Genomic DNA, 20,429 nt, shown 5'->3' on the forward strand with positions numbered 1-20,429 from the left:
TGTACAATGTTTTATCACATTTAAACTCTTAAACATGTCAACAATAATTATTATAACAATTAAACACTTGTTACATGGCATTCAAATCAAACTAGTGCTCATTTTCATATTTTTGTCAAGTCTACACTTTGTCAAATAAGCATATACGAAAAATGTACATCAAGTTCATAAGCATTTATCTCAAATAACATGCCAAAATAATCACTTCTAGCAATGAGACAAGTTTCAAATGGCCTTTATATCAAATTATCCAAGTTCATGAATTTTTAGACTTAAAAAGTCTACTTTAATTCTCAAAAACATGTTTAGGCTCAAAGTTTGGATCAATTAACTACCTAAACATGTTACAGTACTTAATTTAGCAACAATTCATGACAAAAATCGGCCATAACCTGTTTATATCAAAAAGCCCCAAATTGCTCAAGAACACAAACCCTAGATTCTTAAAAATTTGAAGTTTTTAGCTTCAAATCATGTTAAATAGCTTCTATCTAGGATATACATGCATAATATAACAACAATTTAGCTCTAATTACACCTAAATTTAACAAAATCAAAATATAAATTTTCTAGCTCAAGAACACAAAAATTCGAATTTAAAGAGATTAGGGGTGAAATCTTTACCTTTCTCCTGAAGGGGTTGAGACTACTGAATCTAGGCATGATTATTGTGAAGTTTTGCAAGAAATTTGGTAAAAAATGGCGGATTTTTGAGAGGATTTGGGAGAGTTTTCGTGTATATGTGTGTGTTTGTGAAAGAAAGAGCAGCTCGCTGAGCTTTTGATCCTGTCCAGTTTTTAACAGCCATGCGAGTCGCATGGCTTAAGCCTTTCCCCCATGCGACTCGCATGGGGGTCAATTCCAGGTTTTTTTTTTTTTTTTTTTTTTTTTTTTTTTATTAAAACCTTAAACTTTTAAAACATAAATTAAATAAAATTTTAAAAATTTGTTTCTTTTTAAGACGAGGTCGTTTCGGGACGATGCCCTAGTCCGTCCCTCGACAAAATTTTAAAATTGTCATTTTCAAGCGATTATTTTAAAAGCTTAGATTTTTGGGTTTTTTAATGTTTTTGGCATACTTTAAATCAATAAGATTAAAAATAATGATAATAAAAGTTCTCGTCCCTCCCTCGGGTAAAGCAATTTCGGTTCAAAGACCTAGTCTTCAACTTACGACGAATTTTAAAAATCATATTCTTAACTTAATGAGATAAAGTAAATTTTTGTTTTTAAATTCACACAACATAAATATAAAATTCAAAATTAAAATTAAAAATTCACACCAAACTCAAAATTTGAAATGCATAAAATTAAAAATTCATATTTTAAAAATTCACACCAGACTTAATTTATAAATTCATATTATAAATTCACACCAAACTTATTTTAAAAAATCAAATATTTACAATTTTAAAAATATTGTTTTTATAAAGTTTACAGTATTAACTTAAGATTTAAATATTAATTTTAAAAACATGGTAAAAATAAATTTAAAAATCTTTTTGTCTTTTTATCCCACTTTAATCAATCAAATATTATCAAAAATATGCGCCCCTCTTTTCGGTAAAGTAATTTCGGTTCCAAGACCTAATTTAACTCATGACGAATTTTTGAAATATTTTGGGTTGATTGATTAAAGATATTTATACCTTAAGAATAAACGTTAAATTTCGCAGTGATGTAATAAATTTTTGAAGGATATCAATAATTTCGGTCGCCAAACCTAATTTTATTTAATACCAATTTAATACTTTTTAGCGAACAAATTAGCGTTTATTATCAAAAGGTTAAAAAAAAAATAAAAATAAAAACTGTACAGACATACCTGTGAAATAGATTTCTTAGTTATATGATCTATTATATTCATACGATAGTCGGTTTAATTGGTTTTCCATGGCTGCATAGGCGTAACCTCGAGCATTCATTGTCTTTTCTTCTAAACATATGAACGGTCCGTCTCTGCATAAAGTAACAAATTCGGTATTTGAATATGTTTGATTATTTGAACATTTACCTCCATGTGACCATTTTCCGCATTTGTGACATTTTTCTAGGTGTCGTGCTCTTCTTTTCGCTGCGGATTTTGATTTTCCTTTACCAAATTGTAACTTATTATCTTCGCATCTGGATCCTTTTCTAACTCCGTCCATTCTTTCTCTGATTACTGATACTATTTCACTCGGGAGTATGTCATTATTACGTTTAGTGATCAAAGCGTGTAGCATTAGACCATGGTTTAGTTCACAGGCAGTCTTCATTTTGTAAAAACCTAAAAAAAAATAAAAATTCAGAATGGGGGGAGAAGACTAGTTCTTTAGGGTCTGCTAGGGAAAGACCATACGTGTTCCATTTTCGAGAACTACACGAAAACAGACAATCTAACTCTAACAGAAATACATATTATCCTTTACAGACTTGATTCTCCCCACACTTAGTTAGCTGTGGTGTCGAAATTGTGATTAACTTCGTTGTCGACTTCCATCGGACCATGTATGTAATGTTTAACTCTGTGACCATTAACTTTAAATTCAATCCCATTTGAATTTATCAATTCTATCGTTCCGTATGGGAAAACTCTTTTGACTATGAATGGTCCAGACCATCTTGATTTCAATTTTCCAGGAAATAGCTTGAATCGTGAATTGAAAAGAAGAACTCTGTCTCCTTCTTTGAATTCTTTTGAACTTCTGATTCTTTTATCATGCCATTTCTTCGTTCTTTCTTTATATATTAACGAATTTTCGTATGCTTCATGTCTTAATTCTTCTAATTCGTTTAGTTGACTTAATCGTAGACGTCCGGCTTCATGTAAATCAAGGTTACATGTCTTCAAAGCCCAAAATGCTTTGTGTTCAATTTCTACTGGAAGATGACATGCTTTTCCATACACAAGTCTAAAAGGTGTGGTTCCAATTGGAGTTTTGTAGGCTGTTCTAAAAGCCCAGAGTGCATCCTCCAATTTAATGGACCATTCCTTCGGATTTGATCCTACGGTTTTCTCTAGAATACGTTTTAAAGCTCGGTTGGTATTTTCAACTTGTCCACTTGTTTGTGGATGATATGCGGTGGAGATTTTATGAGTTACTCCATATCTTTTAAGAACTTTCTCAAGTTGATTATTACAGAAATGAGTACCCCGATCACTTATTAAAGCTTTCGGTGTTCCAAACCTTGCAAAAAGACGTTTTAAAAAGTTGACTACAACTCGTGCATCGTTAGTTGGGAGAGCTTGTGCTTCCGCCCATTTAGATACATAGTCAATGGCTACGAGTATATATAGATTATTATGAGATTTTGGAAATGGACCCATAAAGTCAATACCCCAAATGTCAAATACTTCACATACTTGGATGACATTTTGTGGCATTTCATCACGTTGACTTATTCTTCCGGCCCTTTGACATGCATCACAGGATTTGCAAAGAAGGTGTGCGTCTTTGTAAATGGTAGGCCAATAGAATCCAGCTTCATAAACTTTTCTTGCTGTTAGTTGAGGCCCATAATGCCCTCCTGTTGGTCCTGTGTGACAATGGTTTAAAATTTTACTAGCTTCATCTCCAAATACACATCGGCGTATTATTCCATCGGGACAACTTTTAAACAGATGTGGATCTTCCCAGAAATAGTGTTTTATATCACTGAAGAATTTCTTTCGTCTTTGGTACGATAATCCTTTTTCAAGGAATCCACAAACTAAGTAGTTTGCATAGTCTGCAAACCATGGGATTTCTTTATAATCTATCTTCAATAGATATTCATCAGGAAAGTTGTCTTGTATGGCTGATTCATTCAGAACTTCTAATTCGGGATTTTCAAGACGAGAAAGATGATCAGCGGCGAGATTTTCTGCTCCTCTTTTATCTCGGATTTCAATATCAAACTCTTGTAAGAGTAAGATCCAACGGATTAATCTTGGTTTAGCATCTTGTTTTGAAAATAGGTATCTAAGAGCAGAATGGTCGGTATAGACCACCGTTTTTGCTAGAACGAGATATGATCGAAATTTGTCAAAAGCAAAGACAATAGCAAGGAGTTCTTTTTCAGTAGTTGTATAGTTCGTTTGTGCTCCTTGTAACGTCTTACTAGCATAATATATAGGTTGAAATCGTTTTTCAATCCTTTGTCCTAAAACGGCTCCCATTGCAAAATCACTTGCATCGCACATTAGTTCAAATGGTAGATTCCAATTTGGTGTTATCATGATCGGTGCATTAGTGAGTTTTTCTTTAAGAATATTAAAAGATTTGATACATTCATCTGAAAAGATGAATGGCGCATCCTTTTCTAGGAGTTTATTCATAGGAGTGGCAATTTTAGAAAAATCTTTTATAAAACGTCGGTAAAAACCGGCATGCCCTAGAAAACTCCTAACTCCTCTAACATTTGTGGGATGTGGAAGTTTAGCAATTACATCTACTTTAGCTCTATCCACTTCAATTCCTTCTTTTGAAATTTTATGTCCAAGAACGATGCCTTCTTTAACCATGAAATGGCATTTCTCCCAATTAAGTACTAGATTTGATTTTTCGCATCTAATTAGCATTCGTTCCAGATTAACTAGACATGATTTAAATGTATCACCGAAGACTGAAAAGTCATCCATGAATACTTCCATGCATTCTTCTATCATGTCGTGAAAGATCGCCATCATACACCTTTGAAAGGTTGCAGGGGCGTTACAAAGTCCAAATGGCATGCGTTTGTAAGCAAACGTACCATAAGGGCATGTGAATGTGGTTTTCTCTTGATCTTCGGGTGCTATTGGAATTTGAAAATATCCGGAAAATCCATCTAGAAAACAATAGTAACTATTTCCGGCTAATCTTTCCAACATTTGATCTATGAAAGGTAAGGGAAAGTGATCTTTTCTGGTGGCGTCATTTAATTTTCTATAATCAATACATACACGCCATCCTGTTACAGTCCTAGTAGGAATAAGCTCATTTTTCTCATTTGTAATGACAGTCATGCCACCCTTCTTAGGCACGCATTGAACTGGGCTTACCCATGGACTATCAGAAATTGGATATATCAAACCTGCATCTAGCAGCTTAATAATCTCTTTCTTAACTACATCTTGCATATTAGGATTTAGTCTTCGTTGGCGTTGCACATACGTTTTATGACCTTCTTCCATAAGGATTTTATGTGTGCAATACGAAGGACTTATTCCTTTAATATCATGAATCTTCCATGCAATGGCTGGTTTATGAGATTTCAACACAGAAATGAGTTGTGATTTCTCATTTTCAGTAAGAGAAGACGATATTATTACAGGTAATTCAGATTCACCATGTAAATAAGCGTATTCCAAATGGTTTGGAAGTGGCTTTAACTCTAATTTCGGAGGTTCTTCTATCGATGATTTATATCGATATCTGTCTTCTTCTTTTAGCATTTGAATTTCTTCTGTTGTTGGTTCATATCCATTAGCTATAAGTGTAGCTAACATTTCAGCTTCATCAATTGGTTCATTACTTTCTCCTAAAGAACATTCTCCTGTTCCTTGTAATTCTGGAAATTCTTCTAATAATTCTGCATGTGCATCTATAGTTTGAATATAATAACATGTATCATCTGCAGATTGTGGTTGTTGCATGGCTCTATCCACTGAAAAGGTAACACTTTCATCCTCTATACTTAGGGTCAGTTTCTTACCGAACACGTCTATCATTGCTTTAGCCGTGTTTAAGAATGGTCTTCCTAATATGAGAGGAACTTGAGAATCTTCTTCCATGTCCAAAACAACAAAATCTACTGGGAATACTAAAGTACCAACTTTAACTAGCATGTTCTCCATTATCCCTCTAGGATATTTTATTGATCTATCGGCTAGTTGTATGCTTATTCTGGTTGGTTTCAATTCTCCAAGGTCTAGTTTAGCGTATAGTGAATACGGCATTAGATTTATACTAGCACCTAAGTCTGCCAATGCTTCTATTGAACTAAGACTACCCAGAAAACATGGAATTGTGAAACTTCCTGGATCAGATAATTTTTCTGGTATCTTATTCAACAGCACTGCTGAACAATTAGCATTCATAGTAACAGCCGAGAGTTCTTCCATTTTCTTTCTATTCGTGATTAGATCTTTCAAGAATTTAGCATATCTTGGCATTCCTGAAATCACATCAATGAAAGGAAGATTTACATTTATCTGTTTAAACATATCCAAGAATTTGAATTGCTCGGCTTCAAGTTTTTCTTTCTTCATTTTACTCGGATAAGGAAGTGGTGGTTGATATGGTTTAACATAAGGTTTATCCTTAACTGTGTTATCTTTATTAACCTTTTCAACTACCGGTTCTTTTTCCTTATCCTGATCAGGTTGTGGTTCTTGTGTAGTAGGAATAGTTTCATCAGAAGTTACAGGTATTTCAGGTGGTTTAAGTGTTGTACCACTTCTTGTGGTAATAGCTTTAGCTGTTTCATTCCGGGGGTTAGCATTTGTATCACTAGGTAAACTTCCCGATTTTCTTTCACCTATTAACCTTGCTAGGTTACTTACTTCTTGTTCCAGATTTTGAATAGAAGCTTGTTGATTTCTAAATGCTTGAGCATTTTGTTCATTTGTTTGTTTTTGAGATGTGAAAAACTGCGTTTGAGTTTCAACTAGCTTCGTCATCATATCTTCTAAATTTGGCTTTTTATCATCGGGTTGTTGTGGTGGTTTATTTTGAAAATTCGGTCTTTGCTGATTATAAGTATTATTGGATACTTGTTGATTGCTAGGACCTTGTTGGTTGTTGTATGGAATATTTCGGTTATAATTCTGGTTTTGATTGTAAATCGGTCTTGGCGGTTGATAATTATTCTGATAATTATTTCCAGGCCTTTGGTTTATGTATGAAATATTCTCTCTTTGTTCCATTGTTAATTCAATACTGAGACAATCTTTTGTCAAATGTGGTCCTCCACACTGCTCACAACTAATTCGTATTGAGTGAATATCCTTAGTCATCTTTTCCATTCGTCTCTCCACAGCATCTATCTTTGCGGAAATGGAATCTAAGTCATGGCTAGAATCGGCTCTAGCTGCTTTAGATGATCTAATGATATCTTTTTCTTGGTGCCACTCATGTGAGTGGGAAGCAGTGTTATCAATAATTTTGTAAGCATCAGTTTCGGTTTTCTTAATAATAGAACCACCAGCTGCTATATCTATGTCTTTTCTTGTAGTGATGTCGCATCCTTGGTAGAATATTTGTACTATTTGACAGGTGTCTAAACCATGTTGCGGACATCCTCTTAACAATTTTCCATATCTTGTCCATGCCTCATATAGAGTTTCATTTGGTTTCTGTGTGAACGTAACAATTTCTGCTTGAAGTCTTACGGCTTTAGATGCGGGAAAAAATTGTTTAAGAAATTTGTCAACTAAAACATCCCATGTATCAATCGCCCCTTCAGGTAACGATTCCAACCAATCTTTGGCTTCTCCCTTTAAAGTCCAGGGAAATAACATGAGATATATCTGTTCATCTTCCACTTCTCGTATTTTAAATAGTGTGCAGATCCTATTAAAGGTACGTAGATGTTCATTTGGATCTTCCTTCGGCGCACCACTAAATTGGCATTGATTAGTCACCATGTGTAGAATTTGTCCTTTGATTTCATAATCTGGCGCATTAATGTCTGGATGAGTAATTGCGTGACCTTGGCCAGTGCGTTTAGCTCTCATTCGGTCTTCCATACTTAAAGGTTCCAGATTCTCCATAATTGAATTTGTTGACTCGGTATCACTAGATGATTCTGATTTAATAGTTCGTTCCTCAACAATCTCTGTTTGAATGATTGGTGGTTCCGGAGGAAAGTTTAATGGTTCAGGATCTATGAACCGTTCCTGAATATTTTCTGGATTCTCAATTGTGAGGTCGGGTTCAAAAAATGGATTATCGGTATTTTGAACTGAAGTACTTGGTCGACTGGATGACGATTCTAAAGAAAAATCAACGGCGGTTATATTTGTTAAACGATGTCTTGATCGAGTTACAGGTGGTGAACGTACAAAAGGTGGTGAACGTCTTGCTCGGTGCATTCACTGAATATCTTATTAGTTTTAAAAAGGAAAGAAAAATTATAATAAGTTATCCAATTAATAGACTTTTCTGATTTTGCCCACGTTTCGAATAGCCAAAAGATGCAGCAGAGGGGCAGGATTCGTTTGGTCTCAATATAATTGAGGACTGTTTGGCTCCAATAACCCGGTCCACGTACAAATCCAACTATTACTACGAACCAGAAAATTTTGATGTCTATCAATTTAACCACTTAAAATAAATTTTCGTAATTTTAAGAAATTTAGATAAGAAGTAGAATAAAAATCTAAGTCCTAAAAACTAGAATGGCGAGAAATAAGAAAGAAAAAGATTGCGCGTCGAAAAATGTCGAAAAAGAAAAAAAAAAATAAAAGGTGACGGAAAAATAAAAGAAACTTATAAAAACTTAAAAATACTTAACTAATTTAACCTTATTACTACAACTAACTTAAAATTATAATCGCAAATTGATATTACTAATTGGAATGATAATTGATACATAGTAAAAGGTCTAAAAATATTAAAGCTTACAGGAAAAACTAAATCCCAAATGGAAATAACTTAAAAAGAAACTAAAACTTAAAAAGGCGTCGCAAAATTCTAAAGCACCTAAATCTTAGTCTAAAGAAAAAGCACTTAAGGAATTCTACGGCAAAGCCTAAAAATCTAGGAGTAAAAATGACTATAGCGAAAACTAAGTTTAAAATTAAATATGAGCTAAAAATACAAATATTACGCTACAACGATTAAAAAGGGACAAAATATTAAAAGTTATAAAAAGTTATAAAAATATTAGATTTTATAAAAATATTATTTTCATATTTTATAATAAAAGTATTAAGTAAATAAATAATAAAACTAAATAAAAGTAAAAATAACTAAATAAATTAAACTTAATTATAATAATAATAATAGAATTAGGGTTTAGTTATAATAATAATATAATATACTCCGTAATAAATGCGAAATTAGGGTTGGATGTGGCCCTGTCAGACCCCTCATGCGAGTCGCATGATTTAAGCCGGGGGGTCATGCGAGTCGCATGACTGAACTGGACCGGTTCAATTGACAGGTTCAATTTGACAGGTCACGTATATTTAATATTTATTTTCTTTTTTTTCTGTTTTATATTTAAAATATAAATATATATATATAATTAAAATAAAACTTAATTTTTAAAACTAAAAATAAACTTAAAATACTTTATAATTTTGTAAAAATAAAAGAAAAACTTTTAAAAAAAATATATTTAAAATACTTTTTTTTTTCGATTTTAAAAACTTTTTTTTTTCTTTTTTTTTAAACAAAAATATAAATTTTACAAAAACTAATTATAACTTAAAAATTAAAAATATGACGTTTCGCTTCGGCGAATGTTCCCCGGCAGCGGCGCCAAAAATGCTTGATGTCGAACGAGGTGTATATAAAATAGTTATTATTTTACTAGGAAAAACTATTAAATACGATACAATTTTACACAAGATATTTATTTATTTATAGAATGGATATACTTAAACCTTGCTACAACACTTATAGGCAGTGTACCTAATCGTACAGTAGTGTAGTTTTTAGTAAGTCCGGTTCGTTCCACAGGGAAATTCTTAAACAAAGCTCAACGCTATATTAGTTAACTTTTATAAAAATATAAATATATATATAGGTAATATTATTATTATAAAGGGGGGGTTTTTTTTACCGTTTAATGACCGGTTTGTCGATTTTAAAACTTTAGTCGCAGTTAAAACCTAATGTAAAATATAAAATAAATACAAGACTTTAAATTAAAGCATAAAGTAAATAACGATAATGAAATTGCGAATAATAAAAATGCGATAAAATTAAATTGCGATAATTAAAAGTACGATAATTAAAAGTGCAATTAAATAACAATAAAAGTGCGATAATTAGAAGTGCAATTAAATATAAAATAAAGGAAATAAAATATGAAATAAAAGAATTATGCTTATTTAAACTTCCGTAATCATGATGTTTGACGTGTTGATTTTAGTTTTATGCCCATGGGTTAATTGTCCTTTGTCCTGGATTATTCAATATGTCCGTCTGGTTTTTGTCCATAACAGTCCATCAGTCATAAATATAAATTGCAAGTGTCCTTGTCAAATTATTATTATACCCGAAGATAAATATTCCAACTAATTGGGGATTCGAATTGTAACAAGGTTTTAATACTTTGTTTAATGAATACACCAGGTTATCAACTGCGTGTAAACCAAGGTTTTACTACTTTGTTAACAATTACACCAATTACCCTTGAATGTAATTTCACCCCTGTTTTAATTATTCTAGTGGCTATTAATCCATTCCCGTGTCCGGTTAAATGAACGATTATTCGTACATATAAATACCCAGCCCATCGTGTCCGATCGAGTGTATATGGTAATTTATAGGGACGCCCAATTGTAAATCTTTATATTAACATTAACAAACTTTCATTTAGTTAAACAAATATAAAGCCCATTAATAGCCCATAGTCTAGTTTCCACAAGTGTCGTTCTTTTGTCCAAACCCCAATTATGGTACAAAGCCCAATTACCCAATTTTAGTAATTAGCCCAACATCATGATTACCTCGTTTTAAATAAGCATAATAATAACTTAGCTACGAGACATTAATATAAAAAGGTTGAACATAACTTACAATGATTAAAAATAGCGTAGCGTTACACGGACAGAATTTCGACTTACACCCTTACAACATTCGCTAACATACCCTTATTATTAGAATTATAATTAAAATTAAAATATAAATTATAAATATAAATATATTTACGTTGAAGAGGAAGAGAAAAAGGATGATCATAACTCGGCACAAAACTGGCTTTATATAGGACCTGACCAGCAATCTCACACCATGCGACTCGCATGGTTTTGTGCCTCTGGCCATGCGAGTCGCATGGCCACCCTGGATTCAGCCAACTGCTTTTGTTTTCTTCTTTGTCGACGTAATATAATAATAATAATATATATAATATATAATTATATATAATTATATATATATTATATTATATTCTTGTGCATAGTAGACTAGATATTTTTGGTCCGTTGCGTCGGGCGTTTCTTCTTGGCTCAGGTCCCGGTTCCGGATTTTCGGACGTCCTCGCGTATTATTTTAAATCGCGTACTTTGTGTTCCGCAACTTGTACTCTTGTCATTTTGAGACGTTCCTCATCAATATTTTGAACCTTTTTAGTTGTATCTTGTACTTTTTAGCTCTTTGGACCTTTTTGTCTTCAATTTGTCGAATCTGTCTTTTGTCTTCACCTTTTATTATTTAAACGAATATCACTTGTAAATAGAACAATTGCAACTAAAAGCTTGTCTTTCTTGAGGAATAATGCTATGAAATATATGTTCGTTTTTAGCATTATCAAGTACCCGGTGGTCTCTCCGATAAAGACTGAGCAATACGACCCACATCACGTTCCAGATTCTGAATCGATGCCTGTTGACTCCTAACTTGTTGCTTTGCCGACTCACCATCCTGTCTTAAAGTAGTAATACTCCATCAGTTTTCATGATAAATCCCCTCAACAATTCTTTCAGCGGAGGCATCTTATTTTCTAGCTGCTGTACCGGTTGTATCAGTTGCTGAAAATTTATAGGCGGAGCTTGCTGATTTCTGTTGTTGAACTCGGGCGGCCTGTACAGATATACCTTCTGATTACCTTGATAACCCTGATTACCACTATGATAATTGTTACCACCCGAATTACCTGCTTGATTGAAAAACTGTCTCCCACCCGGAAATTCACTAAGAGCAAAATCACCCTTTTTAACATAACCCAGATAATTAGCTTGTTCCTCCATTGATGCTTGATCACAATCTTTCGTCAGATGCGGTCCCTGACATAACTCACAACCCACTTTTATAGCATGCATTTCTTTAGTCATAGACTACATCTGTCTCTTAACAGTAGCAAGTTGAGCTTTAACTGAAGCAAGCTCATCACTAGTTTCGGTACTGACAACATGAGAAGATCGAGTGACATCCATTTCTTGATTCCAATCGTATGAATGCGTAGCAGTTTCGGAGATGATTTCATAAGATTCATCCGGAGTCTTTTTCATCAAAGAACCACCTGCAGTAATATCTATTTCTTTCCTCGTTGGCACATTAACACCTTTATAGAAGATCTGTACCTTATTGAAGTTGTTCAACCCGTGTTGAGGACAATTACGAACATCTTACCAAACCGTGTCCATGCATCATAAAGTGTCTCATGTGGCTTTTGAGTAAAGTGATTAATGTCACTTTGCAATTGAGCAGCCTTAGAAGCTGAAAAGAAACGTTGCAGAAACTTATCTTCCATCGTAGTCCAACTATCAATATCACCTTCAGGCAATGATTTCAACCAGTCCTTTGCATCATCTTTTAAAGACCAAGGAAAAACCCTTAAATAGATAACTGTATCTTCGACATTCGCAATCTTGAAAAAATTACAAATACTCTTATTCCAAAGATGCTCGAATGCATCCTCTTTCGATGTACCCCTAAACTGACATTGATGAGTTATCATGTTAAGAATTTGCCCTTTAACCTCAAAATCTGTGTTGACTGCCGGTTGTCTAATGGCATGTCCATTACCAGCTCTCGTGGCTTTCATTAAAGCTTCCATGGATTGACCTTGCGCTGGTTCACCCATTGTATCTTCTTCCCTCTTGATATATTCAAAATTCGTAATATAAAAAGGTAATTCAGCGAAACCTTCGGTGATTTCCTGTTCTTCTTTAGCTTTGTTGCGTGTATGGTAAACTCAATGACGGTTCCAGAGTTATTAGTACCTAACCTGCGATCACACCACAACAAAACCACGCGTAAAACCAAAATAAAAATAAATGACAGAAAAAAATAACTTTTGCAAGAATTGCTTCTCACAAAAGGATTGAATAATCAAAAGCAAATTTAGAACCGATCCCCGGCAGTGGCGCCAAAAAGTTGATATGCGAGAATCGTACCTTAAAATAACTAGCTAAAAACATAACAATTAACACACACTTACAGGCAACTATAACCCGATCATGCAGTAATCTATAAGTAATAGACCAATTCGTTCCACAGAGAGCAGTTTAATCAAGATTTTAACACTAATAATTATCATAGAGTTCAGTTTGAAAGATTTTGGTTTGTATTTCAATTCACGCAATTAACGTTAAGTAAAACGTGATGAATTAACAAAAAAGATAAAACAGTGTTCACTTGAATGATTCACTACTCGTATGGATTGTTCTTGCAATTATTACCGATTATTATGTTCTAAATATAGTTATATGACTTTTCACAAAGTATTAATCAATCAACGTTGATAAACTCACATAAACCCGCTTCAATATATTAAACTATATTTGACAGAAATTAATGAGACTTAATTTGGACTAAACTCACATAAAGTCCTAATTATCACAATCACTTGTAACAATTTCACTATCATGCAATTCACTAGTCTTTCAGTTACTAATTAAATTAATGACACAATCACTTGAAATCACCTCTTTAATTGTCTAGATCACCTAAGTGTTGAAGCATAGATTGCATCTCAAATCTAAATCACATTAAATGATTAACAACCTATGTAATTGAATTAAGAACTAAGAACATGCATAAGAGTGGATCTTTAATCAAACACAATCAATTTCAATCATCAAAACATTAAATCATTAAGATAGAACAATCCAATACTTGTAGTTTTACATTCAAGCAAACACCAAACTAATTTAGCCTAGCATATTAAAGTAACAAAGAACATTCAAACCATAAAAAGCAAAAGAATTCATGATTACAAGATAAACTAATGATAAATTCGAGTACCAATTGTAATGATTAATTGAAATTAAGTAAAGAAATGGCAAGCCTTCAATGGTAGAGTTTGGATCTTCAAAAGGAGCTTCAATTCGTGGCTGAAAAACTGCATCTCCCTTTAGGGTTAAAAACCTCGACTATTTAAAGTGGAACAAAAAGTAACCAGTCCGAGCCCGCATCGCGACCGCGATAGGTCTATCGCGACCGGGATCACCATCTGCATCGCGACCGCGATGCCACCTGTCGCGACCGTGATTCCCTTTTTTCGAATTCTGAAAATTACTGTCAACTTATTACGATCGGCACACCATCTATCACGGCCGGGATTCACTCCAGACTTAGCAAAACTTCATTTTCTTACATCCAAACGTACTTTAAGCTCAAATATCACCAAAACTTAGCAAGAAATCACCAAAAAACACTAACCCGAAGACCTCTGGAACGATATTTATCATTTTAGCACAATAAATAACAAAAGTCTTCACATTTCCTCGAATAACAAACAATAATGAACCGATATCGCGATAATAAATATGTATAATTTGAGCGATATCAAATCCCCACACTTGAACCTTGCTTGTCCTCAAGCAAGTCTATCTTCAAATAAAATCAACTAATGTAGAAATAAACAAACTTGGACAAGTCTTCAAGAATTAAGAAATCAAGACATACCGATATCAATCTTTAGGAGCAATAATTCCATAACTCATAGTCTTCAACATAGCAAGCACAAGGATCAAGTCTTCAACAAAATCATCAAATTAACCACAATTCAAGCCTAAATCTACCCATCACAACCATTTCCCCGGTCAAAGTCAACTCCCTCTTCGCAAAGGTCATCAAAACATCAATCATAAATATGAAATATAATAAACTCAAACTCTGACCTCCTTGACTTTGACCAATTATGTAGGATCACAGAATAGCCATCAACTCACCAAAATTAACTCAAAATTATCAACAAGATAAAAATCATAAGCTCCAATCACCATGAAAATCATAAAGTAAACCCCAAAATGAACAAAGTCATAAATATCATAAAAATTACCGTTCACCAAGGAATCTATCTTGCACAAAGTATACGTCTTCAAAAAGTATGCTCACCTCCATGCCCCCAAAACACCAATTATCGTCAATTCCATATATGATAACCGTCAATTTCAAAATTCGGGTTAAGGTAGGTGCGCCAAAGCGTAGGGGACTGGTTACCCCTATCTTTATGGTCAATCCGGGCAGAGGATGACCGGCACTCATGAAACTTTCTATCACAACTCTATGGTTTCTCTCATAGTAGGGTGAAAGCATTGACGGAGGTTCGTGGAATTAGTGCCCCGCGTGGCTAATAAAGAGGTCCATCAATTCCATGATTTGGCTTAAAAGCCGGTGTGCATACAAGAGGCTAAAAATACTCGAACAATAAAACCAAGACGTTATAAAAACAGCAACGTTTTGTAGCTAGTGGTGAGATAGTATCCCCAAAATGATTCTCGATGTACCTAAATACAATATTAAATAAAAACAAGTAATCATAGTGGTATTTTAAACAGGCACAACAATTCTCATGTGAAGGTATTACTTATCGTAAGATCTAAAAGTGCAAAATTCACCTTTAAAAATAGTAAAATATCATTTTCGGCATCTAAACTGTTTCGAATGGGGGAAATCCTTAAGGAAGTCTTGCTCGTAGCGCTGTTTTCTAGTTATCTTGAGAATATGGACCTAATCTGAAATTGAAAATTTTTCGAAATATTCTCCACAAAATTTTACCCGATTTTGTGGGAAACGTAGTGACTTCAAATATGTGTTGTGCGGCCATTAATTATCATCAAAACGAAACTACACTCTCATATATTCGCATTCAATATGAAATTTAGAAACAAACACAAAAAAAGGTTATGAAACTAGAGAAATAAAAAATCGGCTAAAAATACAAGAACAATAAAACCAAGACGTTATAAAAGCAGCAACGTTTTGTAGCTAGTGGTAAGATAGTAGCCCCAAAATGAGTCTCGATGTACCTAAATACAATATTAAATAAAAACAAGTATCATAATAGTATTTAAACAGGCACAACAATTCTCATGTGAAGGTATTACTTATCGTAAGATCTAAAAGTGTAAAATTCACCTTAAAAATAGTAAAATGTCATTTTCAGCATCTAAACTGCTTCGAACGGGGGAAAGTCTTAAGAAAGTATTGCTCGTAGCGCCATTTTTTAGTTATCTTGAGAATATGGGCCAAATCTGCAATTGAAAATTTTTCGGTAAATTCTTCACAAATTTTTCCCTATTTTTTAGGAAACGTAGTGACTTCAAATATGTGTTTTGCGGCCATTAATTATCATCAAAACAAACTACACTTTCATATATTTGCATTCAATATGAAATTTAAAAGCAAAAACAAAAATAAGGTTACGAATCTAGAGAAATAAAAAAGCGGCTAAAAATACTCGAACAATAAAACCAAGACGTTATAAAATCAGCAACGTTTTGTAGCTAGTGGTGAGATAGTATCCCCAAAATGATGTTCGATGTACCTAACAACAATATTAAATAAAAAGAAGTATCAAAGTAGTATTTAAACAGGCACAACACTTCTCATGTGAAGGTATTACTTATCGTAAGATCTAAAAGGGCAAAATTCACCTTTAAAAATAGTAAAATGTCATTTTCGGCATCTAAACTGCTCCGAACGTGGAAAAGCCTTAAGGAAGTCTTGCTCGTAGCACCGTTTTCTAGTTATCTTGAGAATATGGGCGTAATCTGCAATTGAAAATTTTTCAGAAAATTTTTCACAAAATTTTGCTCATTTTGTGGGGAATTTAGTGACTTCAAATATGTGTTTTTGGACCATTAATTATCATCAAAACAAAACTACAGTCTCATATATTCGCATTTAATATGAAATTAAGAAATAAAAACAAAAAAAGGTTATGAATCTAGAGAAATAAAAAAGCGGCTAAAAATACTCGAACAATAAAACTAAGACGTTATGAAAGCAGCAACGTTTTTGTAGCTAGTGGTGAGATAGTGACCCTAAAATGATTCTCGATGTACCTAAATACATTTTTAAATAAAAAAAGTATCATAGTAGTATTTAAACAGGCACATCAATTCACATGTGAAGGTATTACTTATCGTAAGATCTAAAAGTGCAAAATTCACCTTTAAAAATAGTAAAATGTCATTTTTGGCATCTAAACTGGTTCGAATGGGGGAAAGCCTTAAGAAAATCTTGCTCGTAGCGCCGTTTGCTAGTTATCTTTAGAATATGGGCTTAATCTGCAATTGAAAATTTTTCGAAAAATTCTCCACAAAATTTTGCCCGATATTGTGGGAAACGTAGTGACTTCAAATATGTGTTTTGCGGCCATTAATTATCATCAAAACGAAAGTACATTCTCATATATTCACATTTAATATGAAATTTAGAAACAAAAACAAAAATAAGGTTACGAATCTAGAGAAATAAAAAAGCGGCTAAAAATACTCGAAAAATAAAACTAAGACGTTATAAAAACAACGTTTTGTAGCTAGTGGTGAGATAGTAGCCCCAAAATAATTCTCGATTGACCTAAATACAATATTAAATAAAAATAAGTATCATAGTGGTATTTAAACAGGCACAACATTTCTCATGTTAAGGTATTACTTATTGTAAGGTCTAAAAGTGCAAAATTCACCTTTAAAAATAGTAAAATGTCATTTTCAGCATTTAAACTGCTTCGAACGGGGAAAAGCCTTAAGAAAATCTTGCTCGTAGCGCCATTTACTAGTTATCTTGAGAATATGGGTCTAATCTGCAATTGAAATTTTTTCATAAAATTCTTCACAAAATTTTGCCCGATTTTGTGGGAAACGAAGTGACTTCAAATATGTGTTTTGAGGCCATTAATTATCATCAAAACGAAACTACATTCTCATATATTCGCATTCAATATGAAATTTAGAAACAAAAACAAAAATAAGGTTACCAATCTAGAGAAATAAAAAAACGGCTAAAAATACTCCAACAATAAAACCAAGACGTTATAAAAGCAGCAACCTTTTGTAGCTAGTGGTGAGATAGTAGCCCCAAAATAATTCTCGATATACCTAAATACAATATTAATTAAAAATAAGTATCATAGTGGAATTTAAACAGGCACAACAATTCTCATGAGAAGGTATTACTTATCGTAAGATCTAAAAGTGTAAAATTCACCTTTAAAAATAGTAAAATGTCATTTTCGGCATCTAAACTGCTTCGAACGGGGGAATGTAGCGCCATTTTCTAGTTATCTAGAGAATATGGGCCTAATCTGTAATTGAAAAATTTTTCAAAAAATTCTCTACAAAATTTTGCCCGATTTTGTGGGAAACGAAGTGACTTCAAATATGTGTGCCGCTGCCATTAATTATCATCAAAACGAAACTACACTCTCATATATTCACATTTAATATGAAATTAAGAAACAAAAACAAAAATAAAAGGTTACGAATCTAGAGAAATAAAAAAGCGGCTAAAAATACTCGAAAAATAAAACCAAGACATTATAAAAGCAGCAACGTTTTGTAGCTAGTGGTGAGATAGTAGCCCCAAAATGATTCTCGATGTACCTAAATACAATATTAAATAAAAACAAGTATCATAGTGGTATTTAAACAGGCACAACAATTCTCATGTGAAGGTATTACTTATCGTAAGATTTAAAAGTGTAAAATTCACTTTTATAAATAGTAAAATGTCATTTTCGACATCTAAACTACTTCGAACGGGGGAAAGCCTTAAGGAGGTCTTGCTCGTATCACCGTTTTCTAGTTATCTTGAGAATATGGGCCTAATCTGCAATTGAAAATTTTTCAGAAAATTCTCCACAAAATTTTGCCCCATTTTGTGAGAAACGTAGTGACTTCAGATATGTGTTTTGCGGCCATTAATTATCATCAAAAAGAAACTACACTCTCATATATTCGCATTCAATATGAAATTTAGAAACAAAAACAGGTTACGAATCTAGAGAAATAAAAAAACGGCTAAAAATACTCGAACAATAAACCAAGACGTTATAAAATCAGCAACGTTTTGTTGCTAGTGGTGAGATAGTAGCTCCAAAATAATTGTCCATGTACCTAAATACAATATTAAATAAAAACAAGTATGATAGTGGTATTTAAACAGGCACAACAATTCTCATATGATGGTATTACTTATCGTAATAACTAAAAGTGCAAAATTCACCTTTAAAAATAGTAAAATGTCATTTTCGGCATCTAAACTGCTTCAAACGGGGGGAAAGCCTTAGGAAGTCTTGCTCGTTGCACCGTTTTCAAGTTATCTTGAGATTATGGGCCTAATCTGCAATTGAAAATTTTTCAGAAAATTTTTCACAAAATTTTGCCCAATTTTGTGGGAAACGTAGTTACTTCAAATATGTGTTTTGCGACCATTAATTATCATTAAAACGAAACTACACTCTCATATATTCGCAATAAATATGAAATTTAGAAACAAAAACAAAAATAAGGTTACGAATCTAGAGAAATAAAAAAGTGGTTAAAAATATTCGAACAATAAAACCAAGACTTATAAAAGCAGCAACGTTTTGTAGCTAGTGGTGAGATAGTAGCCCCAAAATAATTCTCGATGTACCTAAATACAATATTAAATAAAAGCAAGTATCATAGTGATATTTAAACAGGCACAACAATTCTCATGTGATGGTATTACTTATCGTAAGATCTAAAAGTGTAAAATTCACCTTTATAAATAGTAAAATGTCATTTTCGGCATATAATTGCTTCGAACGGGGGAAAGCCTTAAGGAAGTCTTTTTCTAGTTATCTTGAGAATATGGGCCTAATCTGCAATTGAAAATTTTTCGAAAAATTCTACACCAAATTTTGCCCGATTTTGTGGGAAACGTAGTGACTTCAAATATATGTTGTGCGGCCACTAATTATCATCAATACGAAACTACAATCTCATATATTCGCATTCAATATGAAATTTAGAAACAAAAACAAAATAAGGTTACAAATATAGAGAAATAAAAAAGCGGTTAAAAATACTCGAACAATAAAACCAATACGTTAAAAAAACAGCAACGTTTTGTAGCTAGTGGTGAGATAGTAGCCCCAAAATGATTCTCGACGTACCTAAATACAAAATTAAATAAAAACAAGTATCATAGTTGTATTTAAACGGGCACACGAATTCTCATGTGAAGGTATTACTTATCGTAAGATCCAAAAGTGCAAAATTCACCTTTAAAAATAGTAAAATATCACTTTCAGCATCTAAACTGTTTTGAACGGAAGAAAACCTTAAAGAAGTCTTGCTCGTATCGTTGTTTTCTAGTTATCTTGAGAATATGAGCCTAATCTGCAATTGAATATTTTTCGGAAAATTCTCCACAAAATTTTGCCCGATTTTGTGAGGAATGTAGTGACTTCAAATATGAGTTTTGGGGCCATTAATTATCATTAAAACGAAACTACAGTCTCATATGTTCGCATTCAATATGAAATTTAGAAACAAAAACGAAAAAAGGTTTTGAATCTAGAGAAATAAAAAAGCGGCTAAAAATACTCGA

This window comes from Rutidosis leptorrhynchoides, chromosome 3, assembly GCF_046630445.1.
Source record: "Rutidosis leptorrhynchoides isolate AG116_Rl617_1_P2 chromosome 3, CSIRO_AGI_Rlap_v1, whole genome shotgun sequence".
Taxonomy (NCBI): domain Eukaryota; kingdom Viridiplantae; phylum Streptophyta; class Magnoliopsida; order Asterales; family Asteraceae; genus Rutidosis; species Rutidosis leptorrhynchoides.